At 34.8% G+C, this 11,523-nt stretch overlaps 1 protein-coding gene across 1 annotated transcript in view; it reads left to right on the top strand.

The window, feature by feature from the left end:
* The window catches only part of LOC128247873 (roundabout homolog 2-like), a gene marked incomplete at its 3' end in the record, with an annotated part of 388,217 nt that overhangs the window by 19,752 nt on the left and 356,942 nt on the right, over positions 1-11,523 (top strand). The gene's annotated exons all lie outside the window — the stretch shown is intronic.

The raw sequence follows: 11,523 nt of genomic DNA on the forward strand, positions 1-11,523 counted from the left end.
ATATATATATATATATATATATATATATATATATACAAAAACATGTATGTATATATATGCACATAAACGTATGTATACATATATATTTATATATGTGTATACATACATATATGTACATGTGTGTGTGTATAGATATATATATATATGTATGTATGTATGCATATGTTTACATGTGTATGTACACACACACACACACACACACACACATTAGCTGTCTGTATGGTTTTGAATCTATGTGTATTTGGATACATTAGTATGTGTGTGCATGTTCCTTATATACCTTTCTGTCAGTGTGTATTTGATAGCTTTGGATCTATTATCATCATTAATAAATAGCTACCATTTCTTCCCAGCCCCTGTACAATTGTATTAGGAGAGAGAGAGAGAGAGAGAGAGAGAGAGAGAGAGAGAGAGAGAGAGAGAGAGAGAGAGAGAGAGAGAGAGAGTGAGAGCCCAGAGGCAAATGAGGAGATGGATATGTTGAACAGATCATTTACTGGTGTGTGCCGATGATGGGCTATAACCCCTCTGCCCAGGCCTCAGGGGTCTTTTGTAGTCTTTTCCTGTTTAGTTTCTCCAATCTCACTCGCTCACTCTTGTCAAGAATTAAGTATATCTATCTATCTTGCTAACCAGTGAACTATCTGTATTTCTATCTGTCTATTTATCAATCAGTCAGTTTTTCTTTCTGTATTGCTATCTATCTATCTATCTATCTATCTACCTATCTGTCTATCTATCTATCTATCTATTTATCTATCTATCTATCTTCTCTATCTATCTATCTGTCTGTCTATCTATTTCTATCATATCTATTTACCTATCTATCCTCCCTGTCTCTTATGTACACACACACACACATGTACACACACACACATGTACACATCCACACTGACACTTCTATATACACTCTGGAATATATATAGTCTTTCTCTCCCTTAGATAACACATTCTTGCTCTGTCTCTTTCTCTTTCCCTCCTTTCCTCCAACTCCAACACGCACTGTCACACACATATACTCATACTTGAATAGAAGTACTTTCACACAAACATTCACTCGTACGCCATGGTAATCTTTTATGCGTACATATACATTGTAAAGGAGTTAGCTGTATAGGGTAATTTTAATGATAATGCTTTTACAATTCTAGTAACACTACCTCCCACTCTAACCACCACCACCACCACCACCACTACCACCACCACCACCACCATCATCATCACCATTAGATTTAGAGAAAAATATGAGGTGTGGGAGAGGGACAAAGATTTTGCGCTCTCTTCCTCATCTTCTGACTTTGACAAAATAATTATCTTATTTCTGGTGTCCTTGTTGCTTGTTTTATATTCCGTATAATTATTCTGTTTGAGGGCAAATTTGTCAAGGTGATTATTTTTTTTTAACAAACCAACAAACATATAAAAAAAAAAGACAATAGATGTAGGAAGTGAGGGAAGGAATTAGTGACAGGAGTCTTCCCTTTCATCTATGGATTATCTTGGATTAATATCAAATCTGACTTCAGACTAAAGAGTGTGCCTGTGATTACTGTCAAACTATATCTTGTCTGTTATATTTTAAAAGACTGGACTTAATCACAGATCGAGGCAGTAGGCAATCCCTGGGTATTCATCTTTCAAGTTATCACACCACTCACTGTTTATTCACAAACAAATCTACTTATATCTATCTTAACTCATCTCTGTCTGGTAGTGATAGTAAAGACATTATACTTCATTCAAAAGGTCTACTAAAACTGAAACATTTCCTGCATTGTAACCATACTACAAAGATCACATGCACTTCTCATATCTTTGCTTCCATTCTGTTTTTAATAAATTTTTGTTTCTTTGAAATTTCAGGGTTGTCTTTCCTCTCTTTCTTGACCTGAGTTAATCATTAATCTAATGATTCTTGCTTCTCACCACTCATAGTTTCATTTGGTTTAATTCTAATTGGTTAGTGCAGACATTACATGTAAGATTGTCTACAAGGGAGAAGGGAAAAACAATGGGATACTTAATGGAAACTAAATAATATTAATAAAAACATTAATAATAACTATCAGGACCTGTGGAAATTCCATGGTATAAGTCAGAGCAGATTTGAAAATGTTGTGTTAATATATTGAATACAAGCAAGGATTTTCAAAAAAATTTTTTAGATATCCTACCATTTAATAAGTTACAGCTTATTTACCTCCTTGTAATACAGGTGTGATGTGCTTTATAGTTTAAGGAAATAAAATATAAATTTAAAAGATAAAACTTCTTCATTATTTAACGTCTGCTTTCCATACTGGCATGAGTGAAATGGTTTGACTAGAATTGGTAAGCCAGAGAGCTGCACTAGGTTCCAGTCTGATTTGGCATGGTTTCTATGGCTGGATGCCCTTTTTACCACCAACTACTCCGAGAGTATAATGGGTGCCTTTTTACATGCCACCGGCACGACACTGGTAACCACCATGACTATGATTTCATGGGTTTCACTTACATGACATTGGCAATGGCCATGACTTTAGTTTCACTTGGCTTGACAAGTTTTCTCAAGCACAACATATTGCTATGGTCTCAGTCACTTGTCATCACCTCCATGAGATCTGACATATGAAGATCATGCTACCAGCAACGGCCCGTGGTTGCAATTTCTTGGGTTCCATATACATGATACTGGCAATGGCCACAACTACGGTTTCACTTGGTTTGACAAGTCTTCTCAAGCATAGCATATTGCCATGGTCTCAGTCACTTGTCCTTACCTCAGTGAGGCCCAACATTCAAAGATCATGCTTCACCACTTTGTCCCTCACCTCTGTGAGGCCCAACATTTAAAGATCATTTTGAAGATCATGCTACCAACAACAGCTACGATTACAATATTATTATGATTTCACTTGGCTTCACAAGTCTTCTCTATATTATGTTAATTTTTACAATTTTGTTTTATGTATGGCCCTGTACCTTATTTATTGTTAGAGAATAGGACAGCTTTACAGGGAACTGAACTTGTTCTGAAATGAAATGAAGGTTGGAATCATTTGGGGCCAGCTTCATGCAAGAACAATGGGATACCCAAAAGGAAACTAAATAATATTAATACAAACAATAATGATAATAATAAGGATTTCTAACAAAGGCACAAGGTTTTCCATATTACCCCATTGATTAGAGCTTTATTTTATTGGCTCCACAGTGATGAAAGGTAAGGTTAGACCTTGGCAAGATTTGAACTCAGAATAAAGGGATATATATAGTCAAATAATGCAAGGTATTTTGTCATACACTCTACTGATTATGCCAATAACTGTCTTTTCTTTTCTTTTTTTCTTAAGATGGAGAATGTCAATTTAAAATCAAATTAAGAACATAGATTATTCAAGTGATAAACCTACACTTTGCTTTTTGTCAAAATGTTGAGAGGTGTTGTGTATAATATGCTGACGATAATAATGATTACTAACATTAAATTGTTCTATGGAAATTAAATTATTTTCTAATTTAATTATCTCTATTTTAAAGGCCTTAAATTATATTTTGGAAAATGTGTGCAATTATACAGGGTGTCTCAGAATTAACTATCTATTTCAGTGAAATTGGACAATTTAAAAAAAAAACTCTTTTATTTATGTTTATCATGTTTAATATCTGTTAGAAAGGAATACATTTTTGATTATATTTTTATGATTTATTTTTATGATTTTATTTTCATTCCTGTTGCTTCCCATTATCTGTCCACGTCAGCTTTTTCTCAATTTGGCTGCAATCATTTTCTCTACCTTGATCCCCAGGATGGGGCAATAATTTAGCTGAACTTAAAGAACTCATTCAGTAAACAGTGCCAGAGATAACTCCTGAAACACTTCAGAATGTTTTGAACGCTAAGGATAGATTTGAAATTTGCAGGAAAACAGACAGAGCACATATTGAAAATGTTCAATAAAGTTTTGACGTAAGATTTATAAATCTGTTTGTTTTAGTATCATAATTAAGTAATAAACATAAAATTCTGTCAGTTTTTTTTAATTTGCCTGATTTCATTGAAATAGATTGTTAATTTTGGAACACCCTGTATTACCCACCCCTCCCCAGTGCTTTATTGATTCTTATTTTACTCCACTTCTCCTTTACCAAAAAGATGAACTGCAAACTTGATTCTGGAAGGATGTGATGATAATGGTTGATTTCCTTCTTACCATGAGAGTTGGTGGTATTATGAAGACAAATTGTAAACTGTTTAGTGAGGTAGGTATGTAGGCCTAGGCATGGCTGTGTGATAAAAAGCTGGCTTCACAAACACATGGTTACCGGTTCAGTCCCACTGTGTGGCATCTTGTGCAAGTGTCTTTTCTATAACCGCAGACTGACTTGTGAATGGATTTGGTAAATGGAGACTGAAAGAAGCCCATTGCATATATATATATATATATATATATTTACCTATGTGTGTGTGTTTTTCTACCACCACTGCTTGACAACTGGTGTTGTGTTTATGTCCCTGTAACTTAGCAGTTCAGCAAAAGAGACGGATAGAATAAGTACTATGCTTTAAAAAAAATAAGTCCTGGTTTCAGTTTATTCAGCCAAAACCCTTCAAGGCAGTGCTCCAACATGGCTGCAGTCTAATGACTGAAATAAGTAAAAGATAAGAGAGAAAGATATGTTACATGAAATGAACTGAAAACAATGAAAGAGAATGTAAGACATCATTCAACGAATGTACTCTAATAAGAGGACAACCTCTAAGGGCTCATCAGAGAATCCCACAAATATTGTAACTAAGGACATTATGAAAAAAAAAACACAAACAAGAATATAGTGGTTGTTACAAGGATGGAACATACGAGGGGGTGCTGAAAAGTTCCTGGCATTCGGTAAAAGGAAATGCAAGATGATCAATCAATTCTGATTTTATTCAACATATTTCCCCTCTCAGATTCACACACTTATTGCAGCAGTCCTTCAGTTTTTCTAAGCCCTGTAAAAGAACTTGGAAGGATGGGCCTCCACCCAGGCCATTTGTGATACTCTTAAAGCCAGCAACTTTTTAGCACCCCCTCATACATTATGGAACAAGAAGTTACACACAAACATAATATAAATATATGTTCTTTTAATTATTAATTTTTTTTTTTATCAATTTCAATCATTGTAATGTGGCCAAGCATGGGCAAAGCTTTCATGGGTTCTAGTGAAATATATTAGCAACCTCAACACTTATTTCAGCCTTCTATTTATATTATTGATCTTCGTTCAGCTTCTTAGGGATGGGACATAAAAGAACCAGCATAAATAACAGGTTTTAAATAAATTGGATGCAGACATGGACACACACCTGCATGCACAAATGCATGCATATGATTGTGTGTGTGCATATGTGCAATAAGCTTCTGTGCAATTTCCATCTATCAAATTCCATTGCAAGGCTATAGTAGAAGACAGTTGCCTGGGATTCTACACCGTGGGATCAACCCAAGAAAATTGTGGATGTCTATGCATGCACACACACATATACACACATATACATATACATACACATATCTTTATATAAATGTATGTATATCTGTCTATCTATTGATATATATATATTTGTATGTATGTAACAGAATACATATTTTATACATTTCCTGAAAGGAGCCAATGAAGGAGTTGTTACATATATAATTGATCAGCTAGAAATAGTCACCAAACCTTCCTCAGATTCCACCTTAAATAATGAAGAATGCATTAGATAATGTAGTCAAACTAGGATACCTGGATCATTGGTCTGCTTGATCAGAGTTGACCTAATGTTAAGCAACAATATTGTATGTTTTAAAAGGGGGATGGCTATTTGGGGAAAAATCAGGGCATCCAGCAAAACCCCTCATTACCTATCTTCACTAAGGTATGTATCTTCTCCATTATATGAATCTACAATAAAAATTGGGGACGAGATCCACTCAGCTATTATGAAGATGATAATAATGATGATTTTTAGCATAGACTACTGGTAATTTATTCTGTTGACTGGAAAAATGAAAGGCAAAGTTGACCTCGACAAGATAATAATGATGTCTTTGTCACAAGGGTGACCTGCAATAAATACACTAATGCACACTAGTACAAAGTATTTTAGGTGTACAAAACCATCAGTGTACAAAAGACTATAATAATAGCATGTGTGTGCATGGGAATGTAGTGAGATAATACAAACAGAATATGAAAGCAGAAACAAAACGAGGATAAAGATACCTTGGGAAGTTAGTAGGAAGTAGAGAGGAAATTATACTAACAGCAGACTAAATGGGGTTTTTTTTCCTTTTTCTTTTTTCTGAAAATCACTGATGTAAATTAATGTACAGATATTACTCTGTGTAAACTAACCATGTAATAGAGGCTCAGAGAAATGGATATTTTGGTAATAGAGCGAAAAGCAAATAATTTAAGATCCTAGATTGTGTTACATCATATGATTAGCAAAGATGAAGGAAAAGAAACTGAAAAGGTGGAAAATTATTTCAACTTGGCCAGGGAATTTATCATTGAAGTATAAGGAACAACAGCACCGTGACAGTAGTGAAGGGACCTTCAATGTGATCACTTGACCTGCACCTGTATGGTCAATTAAATCATCCTTAATATTTATGAACTTTTACTGAACAGTGGCTGACCTCTTTGGAATGGATTTCACTATCAGCTAAGTCCACTGTAAGGACTGCAGATTTCATCTGTCTGCTGATTGTGAAGAGTAATATGGTGTGCTAAACAGAGATGGTGAGCTGGCAGAATTGTTAGCACACTGGACAAAATGCTTGGTGGTGTTTTGTCCATCTTTACATTCTCTGAGGATAGGCATTTTCATCTTGAACTCTGTGACTCTTACAGGCAAAAGTGAGAGTCAAAGAAGTGGGTGCTGCCTGTTACTGCATCTGCTAGAAGATTGAGAAGAGGGAAGAAAATAGCCCGAGTCAATGGGTCAAATAGTGGAATAGTGAACCTCAAGGCACTAAGAAAGCTATACCTAAATAACAGCATATAACAACAATTTGGCTGAAAAATTATTTTGGATAGAAACGGTCAAAGGGTGTCAGCCTTTTACTACGCAAGAGGATTTTATGTTTACATGCTATTATTTATATCTTTATGTGTGCTTTGAGAGCCAGTATACCCTTATCTCAAACACACACACACTTACACACCCATATATATATAGATATAGGTTTAAATACACGTGTGCACCTATACCTTTTATGCATTAGTTGTTTCCATCATTGGATTGTGGCTCTGCTGAGGCATCACCCTGAAGGAGTTAGTTGAACAAAATGAGCCCAATACTGTTTATTTTTTTTCTTATCATTACATCTGCTACTTGTTCTATTGGTGTCATTTGCCAGACTGTTTGATTATGAGGACACAGACACAACAAACCAACACCTATTGTCAAGTGGTGGTAGGGTGGACAAAACACAAAGCCACACTCACACACACATCACAGTTTCCATGTACCAAATTCACTCATAAGGCATTGGTTAACTCAGGGATATAGTAGATGTTTACCCAAGGTTCCAAAATGAGCTTCCTAACCATACACTCATACTTGCACCTACACACTGCATACCACTACAGGTGTGTGTGTAGGTGTTTTTATATATATATGTGTGTGTGTTTATATATAATTATATATATATATATATATATTGCATTTTCAATCATTCATTTATCTAATATTATTAATATCATATTTTTATAAATGTTGTTCCATCATTTTCAAAGTATTCAGTTTTAATGAATTGATTTCTCTGTTTAATGTTATTGATTTTGAATACCAAGGTTTCCATTTATTTAGATTTTCTGGTCAATATTGATTTCTGACTTTGAACTTGTTCTTCTGAATAATGGTAATCTAAATCAGTGAGATTACTCTTATCCTCTCACATGTAGCAACTTGTCTGTCATTCTCTGTCTATATTTTTGTCTCCTGGTTTCGTGGTTAGTTGCTTTGGTTGGTGGTTTCGGTTCCTGAATTTCTGTCTCTTATTATTTATTTTTTATTGCCACTTCTGTGGTTTGTTTGCTGTATGAATATTCTTTTATATGTTCGAGTCATTGAACAGTGGCCATACTGGAACACCGTTGTGAAGTGCTTTAGTCAATCATAAATGTTTTTTGTGTGTGTCGGGTACTTATTTTATTGAACTCTGAGTTTGTAACTGCTATGTGCAGGATAAAAAAAAAACCATAGTATTAGTTTTATCTTTCAGTTTCACTCACAAGGAATCAATTTTACCCTAATTTTGACTCTTTAATATTCAGATTATTCTATCAGATGTATCATCATCATCATCGTTTAATGTCTGCTCTCCATGCTGGCATGGGTTTGACTGGCATGGTTTGACTGAAGCTGATAAGCTGGAGAGCTGCACCAGGTTCCAGTTTTATATGGCATGGTTTTTATGGCTGGATGCCCTTCCTAATGCCAACCTCTCCAGGAGTGTAATGGGTGATTTTACATGCTACTGGCATAGGTGCCATTTACATGATGCTGGCAACGACCATGACTCTGATTCATGGGTGCCATTTACATAGCACCAGCAACAACCAGAATTCACAGGTACTTATTTATTCACCTTGTTTTTAATTAATCATGCATTATCTTGTTGCTTTGAGATATGTTGCTTTGTTCATATGATACATTTTTAGAATGACAATATATGAAAATATATTCCTTGAGCGAGAGGCCAGATCTGGCCAGTTTGAACATAAAACAGGTAGAATATTTGGGCCAGTGATGGCTGCTTTAAACAAACACGAAAGGGTTAATGCAGTGGAACCCAACTTTACAGCATGTGGTACTGCAAAACCACATCTCTTCCCTTTCAACCAAATGTATGCTAAAATAAATGTTTGTACTTAAAATTTAACTATTAAGAAATGATTTTCATTCTGTTTTCCTTTGGAAAGAGATACATGTTTCTATAGCAAGAACGTATGACTGCTAAAGATAAGGTACAGATAACTTTTAAAAAGTTCATGAATTCAATCTGTCCCTTCCATTAGCCTCCAACCCATGCCTTCCTGTGATGTATATGATATGAATATATATGATATGGAATCGGATCTGTTTGACTGCATAGATCTCAAGATTAGAGGAGTGGGTATGTAAAAAGATGCAAAATTGGGAGCATGTATTTGCTTAAGTATATTAGCCATCAAATTACATGTTACACAGTCTTAAAAATAAGGAGGATGCATGAGATAATGTTGGTTTAGATATCTTTATGTAAGGGGATGGCCACAGCTGGAAAGCATTTCTCTTTTACCTTTTACTTGTTTCAACCATTTGACTGTGGCTATGCTGGGGCATCACATTGAATAGTTTTACTTCAATGAATCAACCACAGCACTTCTTTTTTTTGTTTTTTAGTCTGGTCCTTATTCTATCAGTCCCTTATGCTGACCTGCTAAGTTTTGGGGGGACATAAACACACCAGCACTTGTTGTCAAGTGATGGCAGGGGGACAAACACAAACAGCGACATGCACAAATACACGCACACATATATGATGGGCTTCTTTCAGCATCCGTCTACCAAATTCATTCAAGGCTTTGTTCGGCCTAAGGCTACAGTAGAAGACTCTTGGCCAAGGTGCCTTGCAGTAAGACTGAACACAGAACCATGTAATTGGAAAGCATGCTTCTTACCCCACAGCTATGCCTGCTGTAGAAATAAAGTCTATCATTTCTAGCAGATTGCGTACAACTTCCTCTATATGATTGCACTCAAACTGTTGGAAGTAGTTGCTATATCTTGCCTCAAATTACACACTATCTAAAAATTGTAGATGGACTCAGCAAGTAATGCAGTTTTAGATGTCTCTAAAAAAGAAGCGATCAGTTTTTATAAGCAAATTCTGATGAGCTGTAAGAACAACAAAACTATTAATACTTGTCCTTCATTCCAAGCTGTGGAGCAGTTATGTTGTCTGGCAATAGGGTTTTATTTCATAGGGAAGCAAGATACATGTGAATAGAACTTTTGTATATGCATCAATATCATGGACCAATTTGTATTATTGGTACTCTAGTAATTTATTGAAAGATAATGTCATTTCCACACTCTAGATCAGCCATTTTTACCTATGGATCAATTTGATTCCTGTTTCACTTTGATGAACCCTAAAGATCATTTGATGTTTAAAAAATGCCATTATATTTTTTATGATTAAGTATCATTTGAAATTGTATTTGAAAAATTGTTAAAATATTTTGTGTCTTGTAGAAGTATAAACCAATTTATTGCATAGAAATATGACCTATTTATTGCAGATAAATTTTAACAACAAAATCTTATGTGGAACCCTAAGGGTCATATGGACCCTAGTTTGAGACAGATTTTTTTCCCTTTGCTATTATATTATGGCAGAACTATTTTAGTCCTCTAAAAACTGGAAAACAGTTGTACAATAGAATTTTCACACCTATTGAAATAAATGGGAAATGAATGTAGTAGTTCTTTGTGTGCTTTTAGATAACTAAATTGTCTCTTCCACAATTTAATTGCTTCAGTTTCAACCCAAGATTCCAGATCAACTCATTTGGCAAACAAGTACAACAGTGTAAAATTTTACTTTTTGCTTTGTTGAAAGCTTCATTTCCCTTCCCCCATCACACACACACCATTTTGGTAATGGAGGGAGTGGAAAACTCAACAGTTTATGACAGACATCTTTTTTTTATAGCTGTCTGTGCCTGTTTTATTATCTGAATGATTAAAATATATCTTATATAACAAGGAACTACTCCATAAACAGCATACAATTTTGTGTGCACAAAAAATAAAGATGCTGACTTGAGAATTAATAAAGATAATGACAGATCCTAAGCTGATTACATAATTGACTTAAGCATGCAAGCTTCCCTGCCTCCTTGTGTATGAGGGGGAGAGTAGCTTTATCTATGAGTGAATAGAAATGACTGTGTGATCATAGATATGGAAGAGTGTATGTTTGTACGTACACACACACACGTATTCTCTTTCTTGCTCATGCATACACACAGGTATGTGTATGTCTATGGATGAATATTTTATTTATAGCTCAAAAGCTACAACAGTATACTCACTCAGGAGCCTAGATTTTCATGCCAGAGAACTTATCAATCTATGCATATGTAAATATATATTTCAGGTATGGCTTTATGGTTAAGAAGTTTGTTTTGTAACCATGTAATGTTGGGTTCAGTACCACTGCATTATATCAAGGGCAAGACAAATTCCTTGTGAAGCAAATTAGCAGTGTGAAACTTACTCCATGTCTATGTCCTGTAACTTAGTGGTTAGACAAATGGAGAATGATAAAATAAATGTTGGTGCCAATATAATTGACTAAAACCCTTGCCCTGGCATGACTACAGTTCAATGACTAAAACATGTAAAAGAATAAAAGAATATACATATGTATAAACACACACATCTCTCTCTCTCTCTCTCTCTCTCTCTCTCTATATATATATATATATATATATATATATATATATATATAT

The sequence above is a fragment of the Octopus bimaculoides genome, chromosome 5 (genome assembly GCF_001194135.2).
Source record: "Octopus bimaculoides isolate UCB-OBI-ISO-001 chromosome 5, ASM119413v2, whole genome shotgun sequence".
In the NCBI taxonomy this organism is placed as follows: domain Eukaryota; kingdom Metazoa; phylum Mollusca; class Cephalopoda; order Octopoda; family Octopodidae; genus Octopus; species Octopus bimaculoides.